This window comes from Lactuca serriola, chromosome 2, assembly GCF_051521515.1.
Source record: "Lactuca serriola cultivar US96UC23 chromosome 2, Lser_US96UC23_V15, whole genome shotgun sequence".
Classification (NCBI taxonomy): domain Eukaryota; kingdom Viridiplantae; phylum Streptophyta; class Magnoliopsida; order Asterales; family Asteraceae; genus Lactuca; species Lactuca serriola.
Window position 1 is genome coordinate 79,808,118 of NC_136409.1, and position 18,954 is coordinate 79,827,071.

Sequence of the window (18,954 nt, forward strand, 5' to 3'; positions counted from 1 at the left end):
CACAAATTTGCACACCTGCTTAAACAAAAACCATGTGCATTAGATAGTTCATTCATGGTAGAAATGGCTAACGGGAAAACAGAGAGTACAAACTGCATATACATAGGTTGTACCTTAACTTTAGATGGCCATACTTTCAAGATAGATCTCATGCCAGTCCCAATTAAATGTTTCGACGTTATCATCGGTATGGATTGGTTGAGTCTTCTTCGTGCCGACATTATGTGCTTCGAAAAAGCAGTTCGTCTTAACCTTCCTAACAACGAAACCTTAGTTATCTACGGCGACAAACCTAGTACGAGCCTTCACATCATTTCGTGCATTCAAGCCCAGAAGTGCTTGCGGAAAGAGTACCATGCATTCCTCGCACACGTCGTCGATACCAGTCAAGAACTGAAAAACATCCAGAAAATCCTAGAAGTACGCGACTTTCCCGACATATTCCCAGAAGAACTTCCTGGTTTACCACCCCAACGCTAAGTCGAGTTCAGAATCGACTTAGTGCCAGGGGCTACCCCCGTAGCCAAATCTCCTTATCGTCTGGCACCGGCTGAAATGCAGGAACTTTCCAGTCAACTTAACGAACTTATCAAGAAGGGATTCGTTCGACCAAGCTTCTCACCATGGGGAGCACCGGTCTTGTTTGTCAAGAAGAAAGATGGATCGTTTCTCATGTGCATCGACTATAGAGAACTCAACAAACTTACCATTAAAAATCGTTATCCCTTGCCCCGCATTGACGATTTATTTGATCAACTTCAAGGAGCCAACTACTTCTCGAAGATAGATCTACGATCCGGATATCACCAACTACGAGTGTTAGAGGAGGATGTTCCCAAGACAGCCTTCTGAACTCGTTATGGACACTACGAGTTTGTAGTGATGCCATTCGGATTAACTAACGCGCCCGCAGTATTCATGGATCTGATGAATAGGGTGTGTCATCCTTACTTGGATCAGTTCGTCATCGTCTTCATTGATGACATACTCATCTACTCTCGAAGTAAGGAAGAACATAATCAACATCTCCGTAAAATCTTAGAAACATTGCGAGCGGAGAAGCTCTACGCGAAGTTCTCCAAGTGCGAATTTTGGATTCGGCGAGTCGAATTTTTGGGCCATGTGGTTAGTGAAGAAGGTATACACGTGGACCCTTCCAAAATTAAGGCCATCGAGAACTGGTCAGCACCAAAGTCACCTACTGAAATTCGTCAATTTCTAGGTCTAGCTGGCTATAGGGATGTCAAAAATCCCCGTGGGACCCCGCTACCGCACGGGACTAATTTTTAAAAAAATTCGGGAGCGGGAGCAGGAACGGGGGTGATATTATCTCCCGTTTATTTTCGGGACCGGGACCGGGAGTGAGTATTACCGTCCCGTACTCCCGCGGGGGCCCCGTTTATATATATATATATATATATATATATATATATATATATATATATATATATATATATATATATATATATATATATATATATATATATATATATATATGTATGTATATATATATATATATATATATTAGGGTTTGACTGCTTGAGCTTGACCGCAGACCCCTTGACACAGCTTGAACTTTTCTGTGTTCCAACTTCCGTCAATACACAATACTTAATTACTCCATAACTCGATTAGACGATTACTCCTTATACGAATGAAAAATTGAAGTCTGAAGAGTGAAGACGACTAGGTTCCGCGTGACCGAGTTCCGACCGACAGCGACAATCTGAGTTCCGACTTCCGACCGACGAATGAAGAATTGAAATCGGAAGAGTGAAGACGAGGCATCGTCCTTTCTTCCCGACTCCCGTAGGCAACGAACGAGGCAACAAGGCAGCGTCGGCTTGCAGCGACCCCCTTTTGCATTCCATTTTCCACGGTAATGTTGTAACCTTCTGCATTCCAGTTTCTCAATCTCAAGTTTAACTCTGTTAAAGATCAATTGACTATTTTATAAATAACTCACAAATGTCTCAAGTTCTGCATTCCAGTTTCTCAATCTCATGCATTCCAGTTTCTTAATCTCAAGTTCAATTACCTGTATCTAGTATCTGAACCTTAGGGGCAGAAAAAATATGCTTGCACTGTTGGTTTAATCCAGATTAAACCACTACCTTAGGGGCTGAAACCGTAGATTTGAAATTGGTTCCAATGATTTTAAGTTATTCATCTTCAAACCTCTGATACAAAAAATTATTCTTACATTAATGACTAAATCGGAAATAAGTCATGTGTATTTTGACTTTTTGTGGTTTTTTGTTGACTGTTGTTGACTGCTAGTTTCTTGTTCACTATATTTTATGATATACTCGTGTTTATTTTGATTGGCTGCAAATCTGAATTTGTTCACTGCTCACTGTAATATAGTCATGTTTACATATTGTAGTTGTTCACTATATTTCATGATATACTCATGTATACATATTGTAGTTGTGTAAAGATTTTAGTTGTGTACAGGTTTTATAGTGGTTGTTTACAGATTATGGGATCTTACTGTAGTTATTTACATAGTGTAGTTGTGTATAGATTTTGCTATTTCTATGAAAAAATAATGATGATTAGTATATTTGTGTGAACCATTTTCAGATTTTTGTAGTTATGTCTTCAGCAGAGCCGAATCAACCCAATGATTCAACCACGGTTAATGATACCACCAATTCTGCAGTTAACTATAGCGAGAAACAAATGAAATTTATATCTCCAATGTGGCGTCATTTCACCTATGAAGAAGTTAATGGAACCAAAATGGCAGTTTGTAAGTATTGTAGAAAGGAAATTACTTATACAACCAAAAATGGAACCAAAGGGATGCATTCTCACCATAAGTTATGCAAAAAAATGTATGTATGAATTTGCTTGAACCATTATTTGTTTTTTTCATTTTAATATATTTTTCTTATTACCTTTAATTTTTTTCTTGGTTAGGTGGTGCTATTAATGGTGATGATTTACATTCCGATGAAGACGACGAGGGAATTGAGGTAAATTATTAAATTTCTGGTTTTTTATTGAATAAACTAAGATAACAATTTATTTTATTATTATTTTCGTTATTTATTTAGGGAGGATATTCAAATGTCAATGAATGAAGGGTTGAAGGAAATTAATGGATATTGAAGATGTAGGACATGTTGGTATTTTATATTTGTAACTTTGGATTTGTCGTATTTTGCATTTGTATATTGGATTTATCTTTGTAAGATTGTTGGAATTGGTGTTTTGTAATGTTGGATTTTTAATGTTATTTTTTTTCTAAAAGATTAGGTTTTAAGCTTTTTAAGTTATTAAAAATAGTCTTTTTAGTCTAAAACAAAGCAATTTTTTACCAAAAAAAAATCCATGTTTAAGCCCATAGACCGGGGGGACGGGGGGAATGGGGGCGGGACCGGGGGCGATGGAGGTAACCGGGAGCGGGACCGGGGGCTGTTTAAACGGGGGAACCGGGGGCGGGACCGGGAGCGGGGGCAACAAGTGATTTCGGGAGCGGGGGCGGGGGCAGATAATTCCGCTCCCGTTTGGTCCCGTTGACATCCCTAGCTGGCTACTATCGCAGATTCATTCAGAACTTCTCCAGCATAGCGAAACCTCTTACAACCCTGACCCAGAAAGGTGTGGCCTTTGACTGGGAAGAGAAACAGGAAAGAGCGTTCCAAAGGCTCAAACGAGCCTTGTGCACCGCCCCGATACTATCCCTTCCCGAAGGAATAGAAGACTTCATTGTCTATTGCGATGCATCCAATCAAGGACTCGGATGTGTTCTGATGCAGCGAGGTAAAGTCATAGCTTATGCCTCGAGACAGCTGAAGACACATGAGGTTAACTACACAACCCACGATCTTGAACTAGGAGCAGTTGTGTTTGCTCTTAAGATCTGGAGACATTACCTATACGGTACAAAAAGCACGATCTTTACAGACCATAAGAGTCTACAACACATTTTCGACCAGAAAGAGCTCAACATGAGACAACGACGGTGGGTCGAGCTACTTAGTGATTACGAATGCGAAATTCGTTATCATCCGGGTAAAGCCAATGTAGTAGCTGACGCCCTAAGTCGGAAAGAATATATTGGTCGTAGAGTCAAATCTTTGACTCTAACTATCCATTCACACTTGTCCACACAAATAAAGGAGGCTCAGCTCGACGCTTTGAAACCTGAAAATGTGGCGGGTGAATCCCTTAGAGGGATGGATAAGAACTTGGAAGTCAAGGGTGGCAGAGCCTTATACCTCATGGATCGGATCTGGACACCGAAACACGGTGGCTTCAGAGACTTGGTCATGACCGACGCTCACAACACTCGTTATTCCGTCCACCCGGGTTCAGATAAGATGTATCTGGATCTTAAAAAGTTATACTGGTGGCCTAACATGAAAGCAGATATTGCTACCTTCGTGAGTAAATGCCTTACTTGCGCAAAGGTCAAGGTCGAATACCAGAAACCCTCCGGTCTTCTACAACAACCGGAGATACCAGAATGGAAGTGGGAGCGGATCACTATGGACTTGATAACCAAGTTGCCCAAGACGACGGGTGGACTTGATTCCATATGGGTCATCGTCGATAGACTGACCAAGTCTGCACACTTCCTACCGATCAAAGAAACAGACAAGATGGAGAAACTTACCAGAACTTACATTACGGAGATTGTAAGGCTGCACGGTGTTCCTTTATCTATCATCTCGGACCGAGATAGTAGATTCACTTCGAGGTTCTGGCAGTCATTACAAAGTTCCCTAGGAACTAGGCTGGGTATGAGTACAGCCTACCATCCACAGACCGATAGGCAAAGTGAGAGAACTATCCAAACCTTAGAAGATATGTTGCGTGCCTGTGTGATTGACTTTGGAAAATCTTGGGATATCCATTTACCCCATGTTGAATTTTCCTACAACAACAGTTATCATACGAGCATAAAGGCAGCTCCATTCGAGGCCCTCTATGGCCGAAAGTGCAGATCCCCTCTGTGCTGGGCTGAAGTGGGTGATACCCAGTTAGCTAAGGCACGAGTTCCCGAAAGCACTCTCACGGGTCCGGAGATCATTCGGGAAACGACAGAGAAGATCGTTCAAATTCGTGAACGATTAAAAGCCTCTAGAAACCGACAGAAAAGCTACGCTGACAAGCGTAGGAAACCATTGGAATTCCAGGTGGGCGACCGAGTCCTACTGAAGGTCTCACCCTGGAAGGGCTTGATACGCTTTGGAAAGCGTGGGAAGCTCAATCCAAGATACATAGGGCCTTTCGAGATTCTCGCAAGAATCGGCCCTGTGGCTTACAAGCTCAATCTACCAAAAGAACTCAGTAACGTACATCCTACCTTCCACGTGTCAAACTTGAAAAAGTGTCTATCCGACGAGACTCTTGTTATTCCACTCGACGAGATCGAGATCAACGAGAGCCTCAACTTCGTGGAGGAACCAGTAGAAATCATGTACCGAGAGGTCAAGCAAACAAAACAGAGCCGTATCCCAATAGTGAAGGTGCACTGGAACGCAAAGCATGGACCGGAATTCACTGGGGAACGTGAGGATCAGATGAAACTGAAATACCCTAACCTTTTTGCTTAATTATTTGTAAATTCTTACTTGCTTAAATTCTAATTTCAGGACAAAATTCCTTCTAACGGGGGGATGATGTGACAACCCGAAATTTCCATTATGTACAATCTATATCACTTCAATAGAAGTTATAGTGGTCACTGTTAAATTTTCAGACTTTTTCTCATAATTTTGAGTAATTTAGGGTTTACACTTTAGGAAATATCAGGAGAGTGGGTGCACTAGGGTTTTGTGCAACACAATTATTCCAACACTCTATTATATTAGAGATCATTTCAGGAATAAAAATATTTTCTGCCAAAATATCTCAAGACTATAAATAGAATTCTGAACCAAATTCATTCATTATTCACATTTCCAACTAGAGAAAAGCCATTTTCTCTCTCACAGATCTTCGGGTTTTTATACCAAAACGTGAGTAACTCTTTCTAGTAGTGATTAGAATGCTTATTAGATGCTTATAACATGATTTAGATGGCTAAATCATTAGATCTAGGAGTTTACTCCCCAAGGTGTTCTTGGGCGGTAAACTCCCGAAACGAAGCCAAAACCGACCCTTGTGTTATGCTAAAGCTTTAGACTATTATGTATGCATGTTAGGGACAAGAAAACAACCAAAATCCACCAAGTTTGGGGAGTTTACGGCCCTAGATTATCATAGGCCGTAAACTCCAAAATTCAAACACATAATGGTACTTTTAAGGCTCCTAAAGCCTTAGACAATTACCTAGACTTGTTCCCATTAAATCTAGGGCATCAAACACATCAAAGAACACAAACAAAGGAGAGTTTACGGCCCAAGTGTATCTTAGGCCGTAAACTCCATTGAAATGGACAAAAGGGGTGTTTTTATGACACCTAAAGCCCTAGACCTTTACAAGAAATTGTTACCCACTTAATGGAGGGACCAAACCACATCAAAATCACTTAACAAAGTGAGTTTACGGCCAAGACATTGTTCTTGGGCCGTAAACTCCAAAAAAGGGCACCAAGGTGTGCCTAATGCCTTCATATGCTAGGAATAAAAGTCTAGAACATATACCACAAGTGCAAGAGGATTGAAAGCAACAAAAATAACACCCCAAGGGAGTTTACGGCCGTAAACTCCAAGGGGAATGGCCTTGAGGCCGTAAACTCCTATTTGGAGTATTTCTAGACCTTAAACCCTTCTAAGGACTTAGCCACCAAGTTAGAATAATTCTAGAAAGCAATTGGGACTTCAAAACACACCAAACACACATGTTTGGGAGTTTATGGCCATAAACTCAAGAGTTTACAACCGTAAACTCCATGTGTGTTGGTATATGAGGAGTAAACTCATATATGGGATCATTTGGAACCCTAAACACAAGTATCTTGTCCCATAATAGCTTAGATGCAATCCTTAGGGCTTAAAACACTTATATAAAGTGTTTATCATGTCTAGGATGTCTTAACATTATCAATTAGTGATTTGAGTCTAATTGGGTGCATATATGTGTGATTATATGTTCATTAGGATCGAAGTGCATGTACAAGTCCTCGCTTGACACCTAGCTATCCTATACCATTCAGTTCATTCTAATCACCAACTAAAGGTGAGTTCATACCCCTAATCAATGTTTTAAATGATTTTAAATGCTTTAACGGGGGGAATACAAGTAGAAACAAACATGTTATTAAATCATTGATATGCATTTTATAACTGTGTTTGTCATTTAACATATTTCACATGCTACAAAATGTGATGCATGAAATGGTTTTACATCTTAAAAGCACATTGTTACCAAATGTTTTACCTTTGAAATGTTTATTAAAATGACATCAAATCATTGTTAATTATTGTTCAAAACCCATAAGATGTCTTACAAAACCATTTTCATTCTTGAACTAAACTATGCATATACACTTATATTCTTATATATGTATTGATGTTATAGTTTACGTCTTTCATTTAGTTTCTCACATCCTTGAGTAGTAAGAGTGTATAAACCTACATGATCCACCAGTTATATTACAGTAAATTATCATAGGGATAATTTTAAGATATCAAACATTACTTCTATTACAAGGAATCACACAAGAGTCAGTTCATTCATGAGTCTATACTAGTACATTACCTGATACATGAGTACTTACAGATGTTTACCTGATACATGAATATGTTTACATATACTTACCTGTTACATGGACACCCATACATGAATACCATATAGGAATACTTTTACATAGGTGCATTATCCTGTATCCACTTACCTGGATACTTGTACTTAGGACTACGAGGATGATTTATTAGTACTTACTGTGTAAATTGTCTTTCATATCCCGATTCAATGGGATAGCTAGGCGGGACTTACCATTCCGAACCCCACTGATTAGCACCAGTGGTCGATGACCATCTACGGAGGTCTAAGGTTACTACTTATATTAGGTAGATCGATTTGGGACTAACCTTTCCACCCACCTGCTGCTGCTACAGAGGACAATTGGACAATCTTCGGATGTTCATTAGGTTATCCATTTCGCTTAATGAAATGTTGTGTTGGTCCTAGTACCCAGTGACAACACTTACAGTAGTACTTTTTCCTGTTTACTTTATTTTGTGATACTTTCACATAAACGATGAGTTAGACTAAGCACTTTTAGTACTAGTCAATACAAAGGAAAAACTATCATTTTACAAATAGAACATTCGGGTCTTGGTAGAAGACTACACTTCATACGTACAGAACATTCGGGTCTTGGTAGAAGACTACATTTCATACTTATAGAAAATAAGGGTTTTTCTAAGGATTTCATACTTACCTCAACATTTTCATTTAAAGGTTTACATGGCCTTCATAACAGATTTTTCACAAACAAGGCAATGACACTTATATACGTATGAATTCACCAGCTTTAAAGCTGATACTCGCTTTCAAAATAACTTGTATTCTCAGGTAATCAGTAGACAGGTACGGAGGCCAGGTTTTGAGAAGACGGAGTAGACAAGTCGCGTCTTTTATTTTGATTGTACATTTTTGGTGTCTTATTACAATGAAAGAACACACATGTATTAAACTTTACTTATAATGCAATGGATGATTTGTTGCTTGTTTATTATATTACACTGTTGTGATACTGTACATGACGTCCTCCACCCCTGAACGTTTCCGCCGTTCGTGGTTTTGGGGTGTGACAGACCTTAGCAATGGGGGCTCAGCAGACAGAACCTTGCCAATCTTGGTCCGCAGAGTGGCCCAAAATAAGATTCAAGGCAGGTCAGCCCTACATGAGATCACAGAAATTGTCGCCGATGCGAGAATGCATACCCTCCGCACCATTCATCTAGAAGATGCTCGTGAGAGATCTAAGAGAAACCATGAAACCCTACTGCAAGCACTGGCTGAATCAAGAGCCGAAGTCATAGAGCTGCGAGTACACCAGAGGGTGTATGAAAGACACCTACTTGATGTGGAACGTCAACTGGCCGAACTGAGAGTTCACCAGAGGGATGTCCGTCGCCAGCAGTAGATGTTTTACTTTACTGTCCTTGTTAAAAGGAATCGTTTTTCTGTCTTTGCCCGGTGTGGCATTTTCTATGAAATTATCTTGTATCCTAGGTACTTTTTGGTTAGGTCTTTATGTTGTCAAGGACTATCTCCTCTTGTTATGATGTAAGACCTTTTACAAAGTCATTCTCCCGAACTTTTACAGTTGGCTAACTTCTGTGTCATTCTTTATTCAAGTACTCTTATCATACTTTCATTGGAGTCTATCTGAAACATGCTTTAGTCAAGTCATTGGACTATAGTAATTTAACTCCGGAGACATTTCCAAGTCTCTTTTAGTGGTTGGATCCTGTTATTCACCAACCATCGATACCTCGGCTTGAACGACAAACGTCTTGAGACCATTCTAAGAACTTACTTCTACTCATTACTATGATTGCATCATAGGGATGTAGGTCAACCCTTCATGAACACACTTCCACTCAATGCTAAGACTGCATCATAGGGATGTAGGTCAACCCTTCGTTGTATCACCCCAAAACCGGAACGTTGGAAACGTTCTGGGGTGGATGACGTCATGTCAAGTATCACAACACATACATTATAGTAATCAAAGTACAACAAAACATTGCATTAATAGTAATAATTTTACATGGTTACATTAATACATCAAAGTAATACAAATAATAGAATAAATACAGCGCAGTACTAAGCTATCTTCATCAACAGCTCCGGGGATGTACCTGTCTAATGCTAACCTGAGAATACAAGTTATTTGAAAAGCGAGTATCAACATTTTTACAAATGCTGGTGAGTTCATAAGTATTTAGTGACATTTCATTCAAATAACTTTATAAAGTAATAGTTTAAGTGTTTACAGTGTATTAGAGTTCTTTCCAGAAAATCCTATATTTTCTTTAATCAAAGCAGCCTTCTACCAAGACTGGTCAGTGTTATGTGGTAAAAAGTGGTTTTCCCTTAATTGCTATCATTATCAAAATACTGAATTTGATTATTAAAGAAAGCAAGAGACAACAGGGAAATAACATTTGCCTCAGCAGTGAGGACTGCTGACTAAGGCAAAGGAATCATAGACTCCAGGAGAGTATCGAACGAACGACACGCCCGGTTTAGTCTAACAAATAGAGACACAGATCCCAGAAGGTACCAAATGATAGGTACAGCTGGTAAGGTCCAAAACAGTGAATACAGACCGCAGACAATATCAAATGAGAGATAGGTCTAGCAAGGTCTAAAACAGTGAATACAGTGAATACAGACCCCAGACAGCATCAAATGAGAGATACGTCTTGTAATGTCAAAACAGAGGAGACAGACCCCAAACAGTATCAAATGAAAGATACGTCTGGTAAGGTCAAAACAGAGGAGACAGACCCCAGACAGTATCAAATGAAAGATACGTCTTGTAAGGTCAAAACAGTGTGACTCTGAAAATGAATTACCAGCATACAGTGTAAATTGCTGGCGAAATACCGTTACCTTAAAGCCAATGAATTATAAGGTAACCCGGGATACTCGTAACCATACTGACTAGAGTACCAGACGCCCTACAAGCGTCTATAATGTGACATTTGTCACCTGTTGGCTTGGTAGGCCAGGACTGTAGCTAGCAGTCTGGGTGCAGGGTTGTCAATCCCGTATAGATCTATACACATAATGTCCGCTCTCCCTACAGGAGACTCTGGTTACCAACTAGACGACGGAGAAGGCCGTGTCCTGAAGATGCATCCCAAATAGTGGGTAGAGACTTCCAACTAGTGGGTTTCTAATGTAAGTGCTGAACTAGAGGTAGAGACTCTTAACTGAATCGACTGAATTAAACCCGTATGTCTATGCCTGTGTACATAATATATAAGTAATGAATCAAACGACCTTCGGATGGACATCCGATCCCACCAGACCACATCTCAACGAAGAAAAGGAAATAGGGCGGACAAGCCTTCCTAAGTCCTTCAATCATTATTTATATGCATCTATACAAGCACAGACATACATCTAACTACGACTGAGTGTGTACCAAGTAGAAGTGATTCTTGTGAAGTAGGAGTGTCTAATAAGTGAAGTAGGAGCGGTCGCAACTGAAGTAGGAGTGTCGAACAAGTGAAGTAGAAGCGGTCGCAAGTGAAGTATGAGTGTCGAACAAGTGAAGTAGAAGCGGTCGCAAGTGAAGTATGGGTGTCGAACAAGTGAAGTAGAAGCAGTCGCAAGTGAAGTATGAGTGTCGAACAAGTATAAGCGTATCACAAAGAAGAGACGACAATAAGTGAAGTAAGAGCGTCTCTCGGTATAAGCGACTACAAGTATAAGTGAAAGCGTTACTAAGTTGGAGTGTAAAATAAGTATAAGCGAAGCAACAGTATCTAATAAGTAAAAGTATACGTCGTGAAAGAGAAACTTTGATGAAAAACCTTTATGTTCGAAGAAAATCACAATTTGTATCCTTTTGTAAAAACATGTTTGAAAACCTTTGGAAATCTTTCATAAAGCAGTTCAGAATGAATTTAGGTAAAACAATATAAGTATGAGTTTTGAAACAATGAAAACCTTTTAGAAAACCATTATAGTGTCCTACTCGGTAAACAATGTACAGTGGTAAAATCTTGTGCATGCGGGTTATCAATCACATGTGATTGATATGATAACTGGCATGTTTAACTTATATTCCCCCCTATAAAACATGTTAAAACATTTAAAAGCTTCATTCAGGGGTATGAACTCACCTGGTGTAAGTAGATCCGACGAAGGCGCCGGTTGGGTGCTCGGTGTCAAGTAAAGACTTGGACACAGTTAGTGACCTATTAAACATATGATAATATATGTTTACATACAATTAGTACATATAATACCAATCAAACAAGTATACGCACCCTAAAGAGCGGAAAAGACCTTGGTTAAGTGTTTGGGGTGTCCCGGGTAACATTTAAGGGCATGAATGAACTAGGAATGGAGTTTACTCTCCAAGAGTAAACTCACCATAAGGTGTTTACGGCCCTGGGACACTCCCCATGAGTTTACGGCCGTAAACTCATGGTGAGGGTGTTCTAGGATGCTTAAAGGCCTCATTTCAATTGTGGAATTTTGCTAGACTTAGATATCAAATGTGTGAAGGGGTTTAAAGCACCTATATGGACCAACTTGGAGTTTACGGCCCTAACCAAGGGAGTTTACGGCTGTAAACTCCTAGGGACATATTCCTTGGGTGTTTTAAGTGCTTAAATGATAGAGAATAAATCCTATGTATTTTTCCAAGTTGAATGAAGGAGTTTGGGCACCATTTAGGCATTAATTGGGAGTTTACGGCCCATGAACCTCCCCTATGGGAGTTCACGGCCGTGAACTCCTACTCCCCTAGTTTTATTGAAGTTTAAGGCCTTTCCAATGATGGTATTGCTTCAAGGAATTTTTGCAAGGCCATAGGGGGGTGTTTGGGGCATTTCTAACACAAGAACATGAGTTTACTCCCCATGAAGGGGAGTTTACGGCCCAAGAATGTTCTTGGGCAGTAAACTCATGTTTACTCCCCTAAATGCTAGTTCAACGTGTTCTAAGTCCGATTCCATAAGCCTACAAGTCATATCTAAGCCTTAGGGACAATTTAGAGGGGTTTTGGGGCTTAAAAAAACCCATTAAATGGTGTTCACGGCCCAAGAGTGTTCTTGGGCAGTAAACTCATGATTATGTCCCTATTTTATGTTTTAAACTCAAATTTGTACGCTAGATAAGTTATACAACGAGTTAGGATAGTTTACCTACTCGTTTGGGGCTCGAGACGGACGATTTTTGGCTCGAATTTAAGTTGTAGAGAGAGAGAGAGTGGGGAGAGTGTAAAAAGTCTCCAATGGACTCTACTCACCTTTATATAGGTTTCCGAGTCGGGGCTCAGTGGAATTTTACCCGATACTGTCGTTATACGGGGCTTTTGGTCGCACCCGATTTAGTGGTCGTAATAATAACAACTAACTTTTCCAACTAAATGGAAATGTGTATTTTGAGTTTTTATTTCTTTTATCACGACTTAACGACATAAATAAATGAAACATTTATTTATTTGACGACCCCTTATTAACGAAATTTTTATAAACTGGAATATTCCGTTAACGGTAACGGGGAAATGTAACGGAACAACTTGGGTTATCACATCATCCCCCCGTTAGAGGGAATTTCGTCCCGAAATTCAGGTCTAGGCAAGGAAGTAGGTATGAATGATAGAGGCAGGAGGGTACTTCCTGTACGGTTCTCCTCGCATCCCCAAGTGAACTCTAGTCTGTGTTTGTCATTCCGACAGACCCTCACGTACGGGATGTGGATTCTGTCTAGTGTAGCTAGTGGGTTCCAATTGGTGTATCGACAAGGTTAGGGTTCTCAATGGATTCTATCAAGATGAGTGAGGCACGAAGAGTGTTGTCGGGAAATCACATATCAAGTCTAAGAAGTGGATCGACTGGGTGTGAATCTTGTGGTATATCCGAAGGTAGTAGCGGCCTGAATAGGGTTGGACCAAATCTCCATGAGAATTCTCATATGGTCCTAAGCTCTCGGAATGGTAGAGCTTTTCAGTACTCAGAACATAGTGTACTTCTATGTCAAGATCATCAATGGCGTGATCGCCATTCCGAAGTTCCCAACGTTCTCACTCGTACTGTGCGTGTAGTCCTTCAGGTTGGTTCTTAGGAATCTCGAGTGGTCTTTGGTTTCGTGTTTTCTGTCAACTGGCTGATAGAGACTTTCTAGATCGTCGAGTGGGTTGCGTGACTATGGTTATCTGTTTTCTGTAGAGTGTCTATCTCAAGCTTGTGCAAAATGAACCTGCACTAAGGAATCTTGAGATACGGAAACCCTGAGGGTCGGGGAGATAGGGTTTCACTAGACGAGTGTTGGACTATCTCGGGAGGTGGTTATACTATCTCTGCGTGAGACAGTATTCGTGGAACACCTAATAGTCCAAAGAATCTCTAAGATTGTGATTTATTCTAGCGTGGAAAGTGTATGCTCTTGCATAACCCTTCGACTAACACCAGGACTGGTGTCAAGTCTATAACCTCTTCGGGATCAGGGTCATGAGGCTTAACGCAACTACTTCCTCACTTGACCAAGTCTTCTTGGCTGTGAAGGTTATCCTGTGGTTCTCAGTATCCTAGTGTTCACTTCGGAAAGTGTATTTCATCGTCTACAGGGCGACGATGATTTCCTCCATGCGAGAGGGTGGAGGATGATAAGCACCACTTGTCTATAACTGGGTGGATGAGGTGCCTGAGTAGTGCGAACATCTACTGCAACTACTCTTCCGAAGGTTCTGAGTTTTCTCGGTCTAGGTCAAATCTAGTGGGTATAGGGTCTCATCACTCTGAACCTTACTAGCTCAACCCGCAGTGATTCTCATGATTCCGGCTCCTATGTTCTGGAATAGGATGAAAGCGTTTTGCGAAGAGGTTCGTGGTAGAGCTCACGCTTGGCATAACCACCAATACTTGGTGTATGCCAGCAGTATACAATTGAGGTCGGCAGGATGTTCAGCTATGCGACTCCACCCCAAACCCACAACCCAACAAGGAACAGGGGATAGGGAGGAAACACACACATTAAATCTTTTTGATCTCAATTATATGCCACCTTTATGCATATACCTAGTTATAGTGGTCAGTCTCATGAGTTCTGCTCTCTGGGTTCACGAACCTGATGTGCGAGGTGCGAAGGGTCTTTCTAGGGGTTCTTCTGAGTATGCTCCGGATGGTTTTCGTCTTCTGGAGTATCTGCAGTGTCGTTCACTTCGGTGTTCATCTGACTACGAGGGGTCGGTCAACGGCGCACAGTACCCTCTCTTGGGTACTTCGGAAGGTTTGAGAAAAGAGGGACAGTTGACGGATCGCATTAGGTTAGATTATTTGTGTTATGTTTAGGTTCGGAAGATCCTTTATTTGTCGACATGGCTACAGAGAAAGTTCTTTTTACACAGCACTAAGAATGTACACATGGTTGCACGAAGTCAAACCATGATCAATAGAGTCGTCGAAGTCGGCACACTCCGACATGGTATAAAATGAAGATCGATAGAGTCATGTGCCGAACAGGCACACAAGTTCTAGGCGTCTCGGGTTTCGTCCTGTGTATCACTACCGCGGATACCTGGACCGATAGAGTCGACGCGGAACTATAGAGAGTTCTAAGTGTTTCTGAGTGGAGTACCTTTTCATGAATGGATTCTCACGAGGCATTTCTATAATCGCCTCACATATACTAGTCATGTATATTTAAGGTGGGGAGGACTGTTGACTGAGCGACCCCGCCCTAAATCCTCAACCAAACGAGGAACAGGAAATGAGACGGCATTCGCTCACTCTAGGTCTGTCCATCTTAAATATACATGGCCGTAACGTATATGTTTAGCCATTATAGTTTTACCTAATGAATTTTAAATTTTATAACAGTGCTGCGACTTTCGCCTTACTCGGAAGAATTTAAATTTTGAATTAATCTTTTAATGTATTTAGTTTAGTTATCTGAGATCGAGAGACGTACCAAAAATCTATTGAGTTCCTTGATGCTTCTCCCTAAGCATTAGAGTTAGACTCCTCTTGTGCCTTTGTCTTTCCCTTCGGTTGGGCAGTCCTTCTTGAAATGTCCCATTTCACCACATATACGACAAACTGAATTTGTCGTCACATTGGTGATTGATGCAATACGCTCCATCGGAGTTCTGCATACACGAGCCGTATGCCCCTTCATGTTGCACCTAGCACATAAGAGTTCCCGGCAAGCACCATGATGATGGTAGATGCACTTGTTGTAGTGGGGAAGGTCTCCTAGGTACGGTCTTCTTGGAGTCGGGAGGGAAGGATTGACAAGGGTATAGACTGCCTCAGCTCGTTGCCCTTCGGAAGGTCCTTGAGCCGAGGTACTTCCCTCCTCAATCTTGAGTTTTCTCTTTAGTGGGTTTGAGTGAGGTTCTTGGGTGGCTGAGTATGGAAGTGTTGGTTGCTGCTGTCCATTGCCAGGATTGGAAATCCCGATAGGGCCCTTGCTAACATTGGCGGTGTTAGCATTCAGGTGAGCCATGACAGCTGCTACGGCTGCTGAGACTGCAGCTTGGAACGTAGCTTCATCGAATAAAAGGGTAGGTTTCTTGCTTGTGGATTGGTTACGCTTCTTCGGTGGCATGGTTTTCCTACACGGAAAGGAATACAAGGTAATGAGAGACGATGGTTAACCCTGGACATTTATGTCCTGAACGTATTAGGCATAAATTTTCCCGTGCCTTGGGTACTGGTCGTCTGAGTGTCGACCTACATCCTTATGATGTGGTCCTGGTAATCAAGGTAGGAGTATGAGTATCGGAAAAGGCCATAAGATGCGAGTCGTTCCTACTAAGTTACCTTTTATATTGGGAAAGGTTTCACTCTCCGGCCTGGAGAGATTTGAGAACGGTTCGAAACGAAACTGCGGAAAGAGAGGCTCATGAAAGCTCATGGGTACGCACTCTCAATAAAGGTGCGAGGATCCGCCCTAATCATGTATCTAGCAACGGGAAACGACGATTTACCTAACACATAGCGTGAGTAGTGTAACCACTAACTCACTAAATTGTATTATTTTAAGGGTTTATTAGTGTGATGAACACGAGGAAAAGACAATTCCCGGGTTCCACGTACTGGCTCCCTCGGTCTGCCTCGTATCTTTGACTGGAATCGTCGTTGCTTTCCTTCGGGTGGCTTCCTAGGCTTCCCTTCTCGTATGGACATATTGAATTTCCACTCCGCCTTCCTTCTGATTTCCGACTCTGGGTGTCACCACTTCATGATGGATGACTGGGAATCTCCGAAGTTTAGGCGGATTTCCTCACCGATGTCCATAAAAGAATATAGGCACCTGGTGAATTCAATAGTCTCGACCCAGTTCATTTATTTCCAAACAGGAAATCTTCTCAATGAACCTTCTCTGGGTCTGAATCAACTCATCTGCCGAGCACTGAAGTGGATAGGGTTGTCTACAAGGTTCACGCGAGAATGGAAATGTCTAAAGAATCCTAAGAGATTATTAACATTTCACTAGATGATCCATATCGAGTCCTGCTATGATTACATAGGGTATACAAATCATATATAACTTAGATCCGATAGGCCTTCGAATATGTGATACTACTCGGGATCCACATCCAAACAAGGAAAAGGAAGTAGAGCGAAACCACGTATTCTTAGCCTATGGGATCCTTATTATATATAACCTTGGGAGTACACCCTCTGTAGTTGTAGGTATATCAATAAGGATCTTTTTAGTTATGCACGCAAGGTTGTTTATGGATTCTAAAATACCCCTATGGTATTTTAATTCTTGTTTGATTCTTATCTTTGGATTATGATTCTGGGATTAGTGTGAATCTTTTAGCATTCTAAAATACTCCTCTAGTATTTTAACTTTATGTTTGGCTCTAGCAATCCTAGTTGGTAAGTTTCAGACCTGTTGTACACCACTATCACTCCCAAGCACACGTTCATCGCATCTCGGATAAATGTAGTTGATCAGGTTACATTTATCCCAGCTTACGATTACATAACTGCCCAGGTTTGACGGAAATGCTCAACATCCAAAGACTTTTATTATTGTTCTTCTTGTGATACTTTTGTTCGAGTGTTTAGATTTTCGATGTTATTATACTTTGGTAAAATATTGTTATATTTTAAAGTATAATTCTTGGTCAGAGTGTTTTATCCCATTGTGTTTATAGGTTGTATATCTTTTATGAATTGATATACTTAGCTCACTATAAACAATGCTCTGATACCAATCTGTCACACCCCAAAACCGGAACGGCGGAAACGTTCTGGGGTGGATGACGTCATGTCAAGTATCACAACACATGCATTATAGTAATCAAAGTACAACAAAACATTGCATTAATAGTAATAATTTTACATGGTTACATTAATACAGAAAAAGTAATACAAGTAATAGAATAAATACAGCGCGGTACTAAGCTATCTTCATCAACAGCTCCGGGGAAGTACTTGTCTAATGCTAACCTGAGAATACAAGTTATTTGAAAAGCGAGTATCAACATTTTTATAAATGCTGGTGAGTTCATAAGTATTTAGTGACATTTCATTCAAATAACTTTATAAAGTAATAGTTTAAGTGTTTACAGTGTATTAGAGTTCTTTCCAGAAAATCCTATATTTTCTTTAATCAAAGCAGCCTTCTACCAAGACTGGTCAGTGTTATGTGGTAAAAAGTGGTTTTCCCTTAATTGCTATCATTATCAAAATACTGAATTTGATTATTAAAGAAAGCAAGAGACAACAGGGAAATAACATTTGCCTCAGCAGTGAGGACTGCTGACTAAGGCAAAGGAATCATAGACTCCAGGAGAGTATCGAACGAACGACACGCCCGGTTTAGTCTAACAAATAGAGACACAGATCCCAGAAGGTACCAAATGATAGGTACAGCTGGTAAGGTCCAAAACAGTGAATACAGACCGCAGACAATATCAAATGAGAGATAGGTCTAGCAAGGTCTAAAACAGTGAATACAGTGAATACAGACCCCAGACAGCATCAAATGAGAGATACGTCTTGTAATGTCAAAACAGAGGAGACAGACCCCAAACAGTATCAAATGAAAGATACGTCTGGTAAGGTCAAAACAGAGGAGACAGACCCCAGACAGTATCAAATGAAAGATACGTCTTGTAAGGTCAAAACAGTGTGACTCTGAAAATGAATTACCAGCATACAGTGTAAATTGCTGGCGAAATACCGTTACCTTAAAGCCAATGAATTATAAGGTAACCCGGGATACTCGTAACCATACTGACTAGAGTACCAGACGCCCTACAAGCGTCTATAATGTGACATTTGTCACCTGTTGGCTTGGTAGGCCAGGACTGTAGCTAGCAGTCTGGGTGCAGG